Source organism: Schistocerca nitens, chromosome 4 (genome assembly GCF_023898315.1).
Source record: "Schistocerca nitens isolate TAMUIC-IGC-003100 chromosome 4, iqSchNite1.1, whole genome shotgun sequence".
Classification (NCBI taxonomy): Eukaryota; Metazoa; Arthropoda; class Insecta; order Orthoptera; family Acrididae; genus Schistocerca; species Schistocerca nitens.
Window position 1 is genome coordinate 967,692,302 of NC_064617.1, and position 12,962 is coordinate 967,705,263.

At 40.7% G+C, this 12,962-nt stretch overlaps 1 pseudogene; it reads right to left on the bottom strand.

Moving 5' to 3' along the window:
* LOC126252730 (uncharacterized) overlaps positions 1-10,184 on the bottom strand; it is a 195,485-nt pseudogene extending 185,301 nt beyond the window's left edge.
* Positions 10,185-12,962: the final 2,778 nt, after the last annotated feature.

A 12,962-nucleotide genomic window follows, 5' to 3' on the forward strand; every position in this document is an offset into this window, starting at 1 on the left:
ATAATCAGATAGCTGTGTAATTTATGTGTTAGAGAAATATGGCACCGATGTGTAAAGTTGTATAAGCAAATACCATATTAGCTAGGGCTCCTTGAGCTTGCCAAACACATGGTACACAAAGTAGGCGTGTACCCCCTGAGGATTAATGTAATTATACCCTCAGGTGTTACAGATTACAGCAATGGAATGAAATGTATCAAGGAAAACCTTTGTAATTCAAAAATCTTGAAAAATAAATGTTTTAAGTATAAAATTAATCACTCAAATACGTGTACTGTAGCGCTAAACTGTGCGTCTTGTTGCAACATAATCTCTGTGGAAGTGTCGTAGTTATTGTCCTCCGAAAGCTAAGTTCTGCAGAAGCCAATGTACCTACCTCATGATAAACAAAAGTGAAATGCTTTGCGTATAGATATCTTAGTTATTACGCTTATTGCCGTGATGAAGAAAGTACTGTGCTGTAACGTGTTGTTGTGCTACGGAAAAGGCTGTCTCATTGTAGATATACCACAAAATTTACTACTAAAACATGTTTTACTTTCCAGAATAATTCAGAAAAACTGTGCAGATATAAAACAGAAACACCGCAAAAGCAACATTGTAAATTGTCACTCATTAGTAGCGTCGTGATAAAATCGTGTAGCTGTCACATAAACTAACCACTGTGTCATCTGGTATCTCACTGAAAGTACTTTAAATCCAGAATGTATTTTCAAGTAAACCAAAATGTTGCATTAAAATCTCATTAGCAGTACTGGTAAATGTTCTATGTACGTGAGCATTATAGTTGTTGCGTAATAGTGCAACTAACAAGCAAGAATGTACAAATAACAACACTGTGTCGTCTGTTCACTATAACAATGCATTCGTAATTTCTGTTGAAATAAGTTCTCTTGGTTCTTGACTGGATATTTAACTTCAAACATTGTTGCATGTTAACAGATTCTAAGTCTGACAAAGCATACTAGTAATGTAAAGTGAAAAGTTATATGGCAAAGACAAAGTTAAAAAGCAGATTATCTTTCAATAAACGGTTTTACATGTGAAATGTGGTTCAAGCCTTTACTCTTACTACTATGCAGAGCTCCAGCTTCAACGGAATCATCGTGTGGTATATGTCGGTAAAGAATACTGGAATTTTTCTCAAGGTTAGCATCTATGTTATTTTTCTCTGAGCCAGCTGGCGCACGTGGCTGCCTGCTGTGCGAGTCATTGTCTGTCTCTTTGTTGGCGCGCATCGTTATTAGGATTAGGAGGCCTAACTTCTACAGATTCACCTTGTCGAGAGTGCCCTGCTCTGTTTGAATCCCGCCAGTTCTGATCAAATTCAGGTCTGTCGTTATGATTATATCGTCTGTCGTCATGTCGGTAGATGCCACAGTTTCTTTCTTGTCGGTCACGTGGTGGAGAATTTCTCCCTGAATCGTAACTGCGCGCTGAACTGTTGCGTCTGAAATTATTTTGTCTCCCTTGATAATAATAGTTCTGGTTACCGTATTGTCTGTTTCTCTGATTGTCTCTGTGATAGTCATTACTGCGGAGAGGTGATCTTTCCCTGTAATTATTACTACTCTGCCAACGGTTGTCATACGGGTGTTGTCTGTTATGGTCACGATTTACGTTGAAAGAATAGCCTTGTCGTGTATTATTTCTGTCATCGCGGAATTGTGACGGATGTGATCTGTAATTGTTGTGCTCCTATTTTCGCGTTCCGCGATTGTCAGTGTCAATTTCCAGTCCTTGTAACAGTCCCTGAAAAGCTTCAATGTCGTCTTTGCAACGTCCTGCTAAAATAATATGTCGTAAATGTTCAGGCAGTTTGATTAAGCAAATGCGGATGAGTTCTGAGGGGCTGTATGGGTTTGACAGGTACTGATTCTTGTGCAACATGTCTTCAAAATATTTCACAAGACTGGAAAATTCAGATTGTTCGAAATGTTTCATCATTATGATGCTATGTTTTACTCGGTCTTGTGTAGCTTGAGACCAATATGCTGAGAGGAAGGCATGGTAAAATTCTCCTTTACTGTGACAATCGTGAATGACCGATCGCATTCTTACAGCTGGTTCATTCTCTAAGTAGCCCCACATAAATTCTAGTCTGTGCTCTAATGACCAGTTGGGAGGAAAACAATGAGAGAATTGATGGAGCCACGCTCGTGGATGAATGTCGTTGCCAAATTCTTAAATGTTTTGAATTTACGTGTAGTAATGAACAGCTTATAGTCAAAATCATAATGTCGGCGAGTCGCATGTCGGTCATTGATATGTCGTGTCGGCGGTTCCATCTCAAAATTCGGTGCACCTTGCCAATTTCTTTCATAATTTCCGAAATGCCCTGTGTTATTATTTTGTGGCTTTTCCGTATTTCTGAGTTCCTCTTCCCGTGTTGGAGCGCGAGTGACCTCTGAAATATGAAATTTTTGTATTACTTGTGCCAACTGATCTTGTACTTCCCGGATTTCTCTTTTGTATTGCGTATTAATTTGATTCTGATTTTCTTTGAATTTCTTAATTTGTTCTTACTCTTCTGTGTCAGTGATGGCTACAGGTCTTGTGTCATTCAGATCATCATCTACCTTTGCAGATAAGTTAGTGAACTGATCCGAAAGTTCTGCTACTTTCTCCGATAGTGTACTTATTTCCTCAGTGTATTTTTCTGAACCAAGTTTCAGAGTGTCCATTTGTGTTGAAATCGTATCTACTGTGTCCTTTAAGTTTTCTTGAGTTTTTGCAAGTTGTGTAACCGAATCGGTAGATGCAACTGAGTCAATTTTAGCTTGCAAGGTGTCGTGATTTTCATGAACAATAGTTTGCAGTTCTTTTATGGCTGCTTCGTGACTCTGTATTGCATTTTCATGACGCGAAAAAATAGGTTGGAAATGTTCACAAATTTGTGTTTTTACGTCATTACAGACTTTTTGACATTTCGATTCGATGTTATGTAACTCAGTAGTTAAATCTTCACGTGTTTGTTCAAGCGTGGTGTCTAACTTTCGAAGATTTTGTTCCATTGTGTCTAACTTTTTAAGATTTTGTTCCACTGTGTCTAACTTTTGAAGATTTTGTTCCATTGTGTCTAACTGTTGCTGTGTTTGTCTCTGGTGTTGTTCCATTGTGTCTAACTTTTGAAGCTTTTGCTGTGTTTGTCTCTGATTTTGTTCCATTTGTTGCATTAGCTGTAATAACAATGCATTAGTGTCTGGAATCTGTTCCTCTACGCTTTTCGGCAGTGCTTTTGCACCGGCAACATTCACATTTTGACAAACAGAAAATGTGTCTTGACTCATTTGAGAAAACGGTGAGGACGCAAAACCTGAATCTACAGTATTTGCAAAAAAGTGTCCTGTCATTTCGGATTCCTGAGGCGAGCTATTGCCGAGCGATCGATCGATAATGCTTCCCTGTTCACTAATTGTTTCACTACCTACGCCATTGTTTGCCGCCCGCTCCATTTCCCTATGCACAATTACCAAATTACTATGTTGAACATTAGTTAATTCATTACACGGTGGCGCTAACACACTGCTTTCGTCTTCACTGTCATTTCTCAGTTTACTTTGGAGCCTAGTATTACGTTTTTCACACGCCATAATTGTCACAATATTTCACACGATAACACAGAAAAGCACAATTTGAAGAGCAAACTAACAAAACATATTAACATAGCATTGAAAATAATATCTAGTTAATTGCAAGCGCAGCTGCGAAATACTTGGTGCAAATCTACATGCATGCCACAACTGTGTACAACAATGAAAAACTACAACTACAAAGGAAATTCTCTCTATAATTACGCGCTAGCAATAAACAAAAGCTACACCAATTACACAAACTACAAGAAAAAAATCAGAAGATTCCAGTGAGGTATCCTCGGCTAAGGGTCGACATATGTAACGTCCCCTTAGAAGAATTATACATGACTGTGCTTAAACTGACACACAATATTTTTAGCGCAACGCAATCTGACTTTCAAAAATCCCTACAAAAGAATGGCCCTGACTAACATTAACCTATACCTTTCACAAATCACTTACCTCACCAAAAATCTTCGTTACTCGAACTACTGCAATACAGCGAGCGCCACTACTGCCAGCTAAATAAAAGATTCAAACTACTGAAGGCACTAACTACTGATAGGCACAGTTAGCAAATGAAAGATTTTGATAGAGAACAAACAATGTATTTACCTTAATAGTCATAATATATATAGCACTTCATGATATCCAGTATTACAAATTTCAAAACTCCGCCATCTCTCTCCCCACATCCACCACTGCTGGCGGCTCACCTCCAACTGCGCAACGCTACGCGCTGTTCACATCCAGCTGCCAAACACTACAATGGCAGACAAGAATGCAAAATAGCCACAGACTGCACACAGCACAGCCAGTGATTTTCATACAGAGCGCTACGTAACGTTGCCAATAAGAAAACATAAACAGCCTACTTACAGTACATTGGCGTAAATATACTGTGTTAGAGAAATAAATTTTACTCATTATTATTTATTTATTACTACATAAGTACCCAGTGTTGCCCTGGTATGTATTCCAGATTCCAGTTCTGTTAGTCCAGTTCCACCTTCCCCCCCCCCTCCCCCGTGTTATTTATTTACTCGTTCGGCATCACAGAGGCCTCCCCCGTGTGAAGTTCAGAGCACATTTTGCCAAAAATACTATAATTTTATCACAATTAGAATTTTCTTCCCCCTCCCCCCCCCATGAACCATAGACCTTGCCGTTGGTGGGGAGGCTTGCGTGCCTCAGCAATACAGATAGCCGTACCGAAGGTGCAACCACAACGGAGGGGTATCTGTTGAGAGGCCAGACAAACGTATGGTTCCTGAAGAGAGGCAGCAACCTTTTCAGTAGTTGCAGGGGCAACAGTCTGGATGATTGACTGATCTGGCCTTGTAACACTAACCAAAACGGCCTTGCTGTGCTGGTACTGCGAACGGCTGAAAGCAAGGGGAAACTACAGCCGTAATTTTTCCCGAGGACATGCAGCTCTACTGTATGATTAAATGATGATGGCGTCCTCTTGGGTAAAATATTCTGGAGGTAAAATAGTCCCCCATTCGGAACCTTGGGCGGGGACTACTCAAGAGAACGTCGTTATCAGGAGAAAGAAAACTGGCGTTCTACGGATGGGAGCGTGGAATGTCAGATCCCTTAATCGGGCAGGTAGATTAGATAATTTAAAAAGGGAAATGGATAGGTTAAAGTTACATATAGTAGGAATTAGCGAAGTTCGGTGGCAGGAGGTTCAAATGGCTCTGAGCACTATGGGACTTAACTTCTGAGGTCATCAGTCCCCTAGAACTTATAACTACTTAAACCCAACTAACCTAAGGACTTCACGCACATCCATGCCTGAGGCAGGAGTCGAACCTGCGACCGTAGCGGTCGCGCGGTTCCAGACTGTAGCGCCTAGAACCGCTCGGCCACCCTGGCCGGCGGTGGCAGGAGGAACAAGACTTTTGGTCAGGTGAATACAGGATTATAAATACAAAATCAAGTAGGGGTAATGCAGGAGTAGGTTTAATAATGAATAAAAAAATAGGAGTGCGGGTTAGCTACTACAAACAGCATAGTGAACGCATTATTGTGGCCAAGATAGACACGAATACCATGCCTACGACAGTAGTACAAGTCTACATGCCAACTAGCTCTGCAGATGACAAAGAAATTGAAGAAATGAATGATGAGATAAAAAAAATTATTCAGATAGTGAAGGGTGACGAAAATTTAATAGTCATGGGTGACTGGAAGTCGAGAGTAGGAAAAGGGAGAGAAGGAAACGAAGTAGGTGAATATGGATTGGGGGGAAGAAAAGAGGAAGCCGCCTGGTAGAATTTTGCACAGAGCACAACTTAATCATAGCTAACACTTAGTTCAAGAATCATAAAAGGAGGTTGTATACATGGAAGAAGCTTGGAGATACTGACAGGTTTCAGATAGATTATATAATGGTAAGACAGAGATTTAGGAACCAGGTTTGAAATTGTAAGACATTTCCAGGTGCAGATGTGGACTCTGACCACAATCTATTGGTTATGAACTGTAGATTAAAACTGAAGAAACTGCAAAAAGGTGGGAATTTAAGGAAATGGGACCTGGATAAACTGACTAAACCGGAGGTTGTACAGAGTTTCAGGGAGAGACTAAGGGAACAATTGACAAGAATGGGGGAAAGAAATACAGTAGAAGAAGAATGGGTAGCTTTGAGGGATGAAGTAGTGAAGGCAGCAGAGGATCAAGTACGCAAAAGGACGAGGGCTAGTAAAAATCCTTGGGTGACAGAAGAAATACTGAATTTAATTGATGAAAGGAGAAAATATAAAAATGCAGTAAATGAAGCAGGCAAAAAGGAATACAAACGTCTCAAAAATGAGATCGACAGGAAGTGCAAAATGGCTAAGCAGGGATTGCTAGAGGACCAAATTAAGGATGTAGAGGTTTATGTCACTAGGGGTAAGATAGATACTGCCTACAAGAAAATTAAAGAGACCTTTGGAGAAAAGAGAACCACTTGTATGAATAGCAAGAACTCTGATGGAAACTCAGTTGTAATCAAAGAAGGGAAAGCAGAAAGGTGGAAGGAGTATATAGAGGGACTATACAAGGGCGATGTACTTGAGGGCAATGTTATAGAAAGGGAACAGGATGTAGATAAAGATGAAATGGGAGATATGATACTGCGTGAAGAATTTGATAGAGCACTGAAAGACCTAAGTGGAAACAAGGCCACAGGAATAGACAACATTCCATTAGAACTACTGACAGCCTTGGGAGAGCCAGTCCTGACAAAACTCTACCATCTGGTGAGCCAACCGTAGGAGACAGGCGAAGTACCCTCAGACTTCAAGAAGAATATAATAATTCCAATCCCAAAGAAAGCAGGCGTTGACAGATGTGAAAATTACCGAACTATCAGTTTAATAAGTCACGCCTGCAAAATACTAATGCGAATTCTTTACAGACGAATGGAAAAATTGACAGAAGCTGACCTCGGGGAAGATCAGTTTGGATTCCGTAGAGATATGGGAACACGTGAGGCAATACTGACCTTACGACTTATCTTAGAAGAAAGATTAAGGAAAGGCAAACCTACGTTTCCAGCATTTGTAGACTTGGAGAAAGCTTTTAACATGTTGACTGGAATACTCTCTTTCAAATTCTGAAGGTGGCAGGGGTAAAATACAGGGAGCGAAAGTCTATTTACAATTTGTACAGAAACCATATGGCAGTTACAAGAGTCGCGGGACATGGAAGGAAAGCAGTGGTTGGGAAGGGAGTGAGACAGGATTGTAGCCTCTCCCCGATGTTATTCGATCTGTATATTGAGCAAGCAGTAAAGGAAACAAAAGAAAAATTCGGAGTAGGTATTAAAATCCATGGAGAAGAAATAAAAACTTTGAGGTTCGCCGATGACATTGTAATTCTGTCAGAGACAGCAAAGGACTTGGAAGAGTAGTTGAACGGAATGGATAGTGTCTTGAAGGGAGGATGTAAGATGAACATCAACAAAAGCAAAACGAGGATAATGGAATGTAGTCGAATTAAGCCGGGTGATGCTGCGGGAATTAGATTAGGAAATGAGATACTTAAAGTAGTAAAGGAGTTTTGCTATTTGGTGAGCAAAATAACTGATAACGGTCGAAGTAGAGTGGATATAAAATTGGAAGGAAAGCGTTTCTGAGGAAGAGAAATTTGTTAATATCGAGTATAGATTTAAGTGTGAGGAAGTCGTTTCTGAAAGTATTTGTATGGAGTGTAGTCATGTATGGAAGTGAAACATGGACGATAAATAGTTTGGACAAGAAGAGAATAGAAGCTTTCGAAATGTGGTGCTACAGAAGAATGCTGAAGATTAGATGGGTAGATCACTTAACTAATGAGGAGGTTGTTGTTGTTGTTGTGGTCTTCAGTCCTGAGACTGGTTTGATGCAGCTCTCCATTCCACTCTATCCTGTGCAAGCTTCTTCATCTCCCAGTACCTACTGCAACCTACATCCTTCTGAATCTGCTTAGTGTATTCATCTCTTGGTCTCCCTCTACGATTTTTACCCTCCACGCTGCCCTCCAATGCTAAATTTGTGATGCCTTGATGTCTCAAAACATGTCCTACCAACCGATCCCTTCTTCTAGTCAAGTTGTGCCACAAACTTCTCTTCTCCCCAATCCTATTCAATACCTCCTCATTAGTTACGTGATCTACCCACCTTATCTTCAGCATTATTCTGTAGCACCACATTTCGAAAGCTTCTATTCTCTTCTTGTCTAAACTAGTTATCGTCCATGTCTCACTTCCATACATGGCTACACTCCATACAAATACTTTCAGAAACGACTTCCTGACACCTAAATCTATACTCGATGTTAACAAATTTCTCTTCTTGAGAAACGATTTCCTTGCCATTGCCAGTCTACATTTTATATCCTCTCTACTTCGACCATCATCGGTTATTTTACTCCCTAAATAGCAAAACTCCTTTACTACTTTAAGTGTCGCATTTCCTAATCTGATTCCCTCAGTATCACCCGACTTAATTCGACCACATTCCATTATCCTTGTTTTGCTTTTGTTGATGTTCATCTTATATCCTCCTTTCAAGACACTGTCCATTCCGTTCAACTGCTCTTCCAAGTCCTTTGCTGTCTCTGACAGAATTACAATGTCATCGGCGAACCTCAAAGTTTTTACTTCTTCTCCATGAATTTTAATACCTACTCCGAATTTTTCTTTTGTTTCCTTTACTGCTTGCTCAATATACAGATTGAATAACATCGGGGAGAGGCTACAACCCTGTCTCACTCCTTTCCCAACCACTGCTTCCCTTTCATGCCCCTCGACTCTTATAACTGCCATCTGGTTTCTGTACAAATTGTAAATAGCCTTTCGCTCCCTGTATTTTACCCCTGCCACCTTCAGAATTTGAAAGAGAGTATTCCAGTCGACATTGTCAAAAGCTTTCTCTAAGTCTACAAATGCTAGAAACGTAGGTTTGCCTTTTCTTAATCTTTCTTCCAAGATAAGTCGTAAGGTCAGTATTGCCTCACGTGTTCCAACATTTCTACGGAATCCAAACTGATCTTCCCCGAGGTCGGCTTCTACCAGTTTTTCCATTCGTCTGTAAATAATTCGCGTTAGTATTTTGCAGCTGTGACTTATTAAACTGATAGTTCGGTAATTTTCACATCTGTCAACACCTGCTTTCTTTGGGATTGGAATTATTATATTCTTCTTGAAGTCTGAGGGTATTGAATAGGATTGGGGAGAAGAGGAGTTTGTGGCACAACTTGACAAGAAGAAGGGATCGGTTGGTAGGACATGTTCTGAGGCATCAACGGATGACCAATTTAGTATTGGAGGGCAACGTGGAGGGTAAAAATCGTAGAGGGAGACCAAGAGATTTATACACTAAACAGATTCAGAAGGACGTAGGTTGCAGTACGTTTTGGGAGATGAAGAAGCTTGCACAGGATAAAGTGTCATGGAGAGCTGCATCAAACCAGTCTCAGGACTGAAGACCACAACAACAGAATTTTCTTTTTAATTTTAAAATTCGAAAACTATAGGCAATTTATAAGTATATTTCTAATAGAAATTGTATTAAGCTACAATAAATATGAAAAAAATTATCTTAAGGTAAGATATGATATGTTTAATAGTATATACGGGAATAACACCAAAAAATTTAAAAACAACAAATGAGCAGGTACGTAAATGTAAGCTGAGAAAGAGAACAAGGTAAGTAGCTCTGGAGACAATCCAAAAGGGAACGAACCCCAATAAGTTTGTTAATAGGTTTTTTATACGTTTCCAAAAACAAATATGTTTTACTTACATCTGTGAAGATTGTCTTCTGCGCCTGGTATTTGCAGTGTAGAAATTCAAACGCTTTGAAAGCGAACCAGTTTGGAGCGTTCACTTCCTCAATGCCAGTGCCAGACTTCCCATGTTCATTTTTCTTCTGGCGGACTTTCCTGTAAGTGGCTAATAAGCTGGTCATTTTTTTTTTAATTCGGCCACATTCAGGCGGAGTTCTGTCGCGATGGAATCTCAAGCTTCACTTTTTTTAATTGTATTTTATCTTGGGAGTTTGTTGCATCCCACAGCATAGGATATTGTTCATAAGTATTTATGAATGTAATGGCAAAATCTTCGGTCCATTCCATTTTAAAAGAAAAACCGATGTCCACATTACAGAAAAAGAATAATACCAAGACCAGCGAGCCAACTGCTCAATGCTTGTTGCCGTCCACACCACTTGCGTAGCTCGCCGCGCATCCCTTTGATGTACCGACAACAGGCGGAGCCAGACAAGCCGTATGCTCGGGCGGCGAGCCCTCAGCCCACTTTACTCGTAAGACTCGCAAGTCTCACGAGCCACACGGGTAGTGTGGACGCACCTTTATGTAAACAAAAGATGCGTTTGTGCTCTTAAGTTAAGTTTCAACTGTCCATTTGTGCTCTTCAAAGTTGCTGCCTCCTCCTCCCCCTGTCACACCTGTCCACCTGTTCATATTTAAGTCAAACGTGGCTGCTGGTTGTTTATCTGCCTATAATTTATGACTACTTTCACGTTGCAACCTTCCCCACTCTTCTAGACCAATTGGATGGCCTGAATTACTACGATTTATGAACCAAAATTGACGTCAGACATTTTGACATTAGAATGGATGTGTGAAAAATGGTGGGTTATTATTCTACTGCCTGAATTGCTACAATTTGACTCCGTGACAGCCCATGTTCCCTACAAACACTCCAATGTATGACCGCCTTCAATTTCTGTTTAACGTTTTGAGATAGTTTGTTACAGTTTTTCTGCTATTTGTTACAGTTTTGCGGATTTTTTCCCACTGTTCCAAATACTCACTTCTCAAAATTGCCATCCAAAGACACACATAAATACGTGACTTTAATTGCTTAACAATTACCATGTTATAATATTTAAACAAACTACAGTAATATCCTACAGTTCAACAAATTCCACAGTGCATTATTTAAACAGATATACTCTTGGTAGTTACCAAGTTCAATAATGTAGGAACATTTCACTATAAGGAACTTGTCCCACCATTATTATGAGGTAAGAATGATGGCTTGTACTGCGTGATGTTACTATCGGACTACCTTAGAGGAGTTTTACACTGTAAGATTATACAACGTTTGTAAATAACGCTGTGAAATAAGAAAAAAATTCCAAGTAGGCGCCTTAATACAGGCAGGTATGTACCTAAAAAAACACACACAAAGAATCCCTACATTCACTTCTGATGCTACCAATATGGGTGTTGGGATCCGAGAGCTATGCACCATATTTGAAATATGCAAAAAAGTGAGGAGGGTATCTTCCATTCTGTGCAAAGTCTGCACCGTGTTAACACCTGCATAGCCATCACGTTCGATGGGGGACAAACCACCACCGTTGCTGCCACACACTTCGGAGCTCCAGTGTGTGTTATGACTACAATGGTCACTGATTCGTTTACATTAGATTAGATTAGTACTTGTTCCATAGATCATGAATACGACACTTCGTAATGATGTGGAACGTGTCAGGCTAATAAAAGGTGTCTATACAAGATATTACATTACGCAAAATATTACATGACACTCAATATTTTTAATTTTTTTGTTGGGGGTTGGGAAATTATCCACTTACTATATCCAAAAATACATCTAAGGAGTAGAAGGAGTTGCCATTAAGAAATTCTTCTAATTTCCTTTTAAATGCTATATGGCTATCTGTCAGTCTTTTGATGCTATTAGGTAAGTGAACAAAGATCTGCCCGAGGTGGTGACACTGCCTCGGCCGACGGCCACCGGCAGCAATCGTGCCCGAAATTAGAAAATTAAAGCCCCGACCTACACATGCGTGGCATCAGCAGGTATATAGACAGGTGATACGTTTTATGACCTGTTGCTACTTGCCTGTACATTGATGAGCACTCTGCAGATATGATGACGCACACCGGAAGCCACTGCCACGGACATTACGAGAGACGACAAGTTACTCTCTCACCTATTTTCTGTGTACAGAAATTATTAAAGATTTGGTGACAAGCTGACGCACCTTGAGCGAGACACTAGAAAGTTAATGGCTTGCACAGACATTGATGGGGGCTGGTAGGGTGCTAAAAGCATGAGGTATTTTTACGGTTCGTAGCTCGTAGAAATGGCACGCTGGGAGTTGAAAGCAATTGGCGGTGAGCCCATCCCTCAGTAAATCTTGCCGGACAGACCCACAGCCGTACAGGGCAGACAGGGGAGCCCCTCGTTGAGGCAGGTCTCCAGCAGAACAATGCCACAATACCTGCCATGGCGCCAGCCGAAGCGTGGGCTGGGGGTGGCGGTCTGAAGGAACGTGTCTACACAGTGCAGTTGTAAACCAGGCACTGTGTGCAGAGCCACACATAATAAAAATTCACAAATTTTCGAGTTTGTCGATACTGCTAATAGGCCTGTGAACCACTTCCATTGGCCGCCTCAGTTGTATCAGAAACTCCGGCACCTGAGAAACGTTTAGAGATAGAATCTTTATTAAATCTCATAGCTAGGACTGACAAGTTCCAAGACACAGGCGATTTAGATAAAGATCCTTAAGATTGTATCTGTTCACTTGCTGTCATGGGAAGTGACACGACTTAGGAGAATATCATCTTCCCCTCTGCAAAAACTAAAAAAGCCAGTAATTGGCAGTTTCTTTTTTTCCAGAGATGCAGTTTTCTTAACTCTTGCCCTGGTTTGACATGAGTTTGTGCTGCCATGTGGGAGTGGACATTGAGAGCCCTGTGATTGGCTCTAGACAGTGTAAAGGCAGCGTCGTTCGTGCACTTTGTGGGAAAAAAGGCATTTTTTTTACGAGAGGTGCGAGGCACTCGGGTGTGGGACTTTGGTCTGGTGAGCACTTCTGGCCGAAGCTCTGGTATGTGTGGTTGGCACTTGGGACC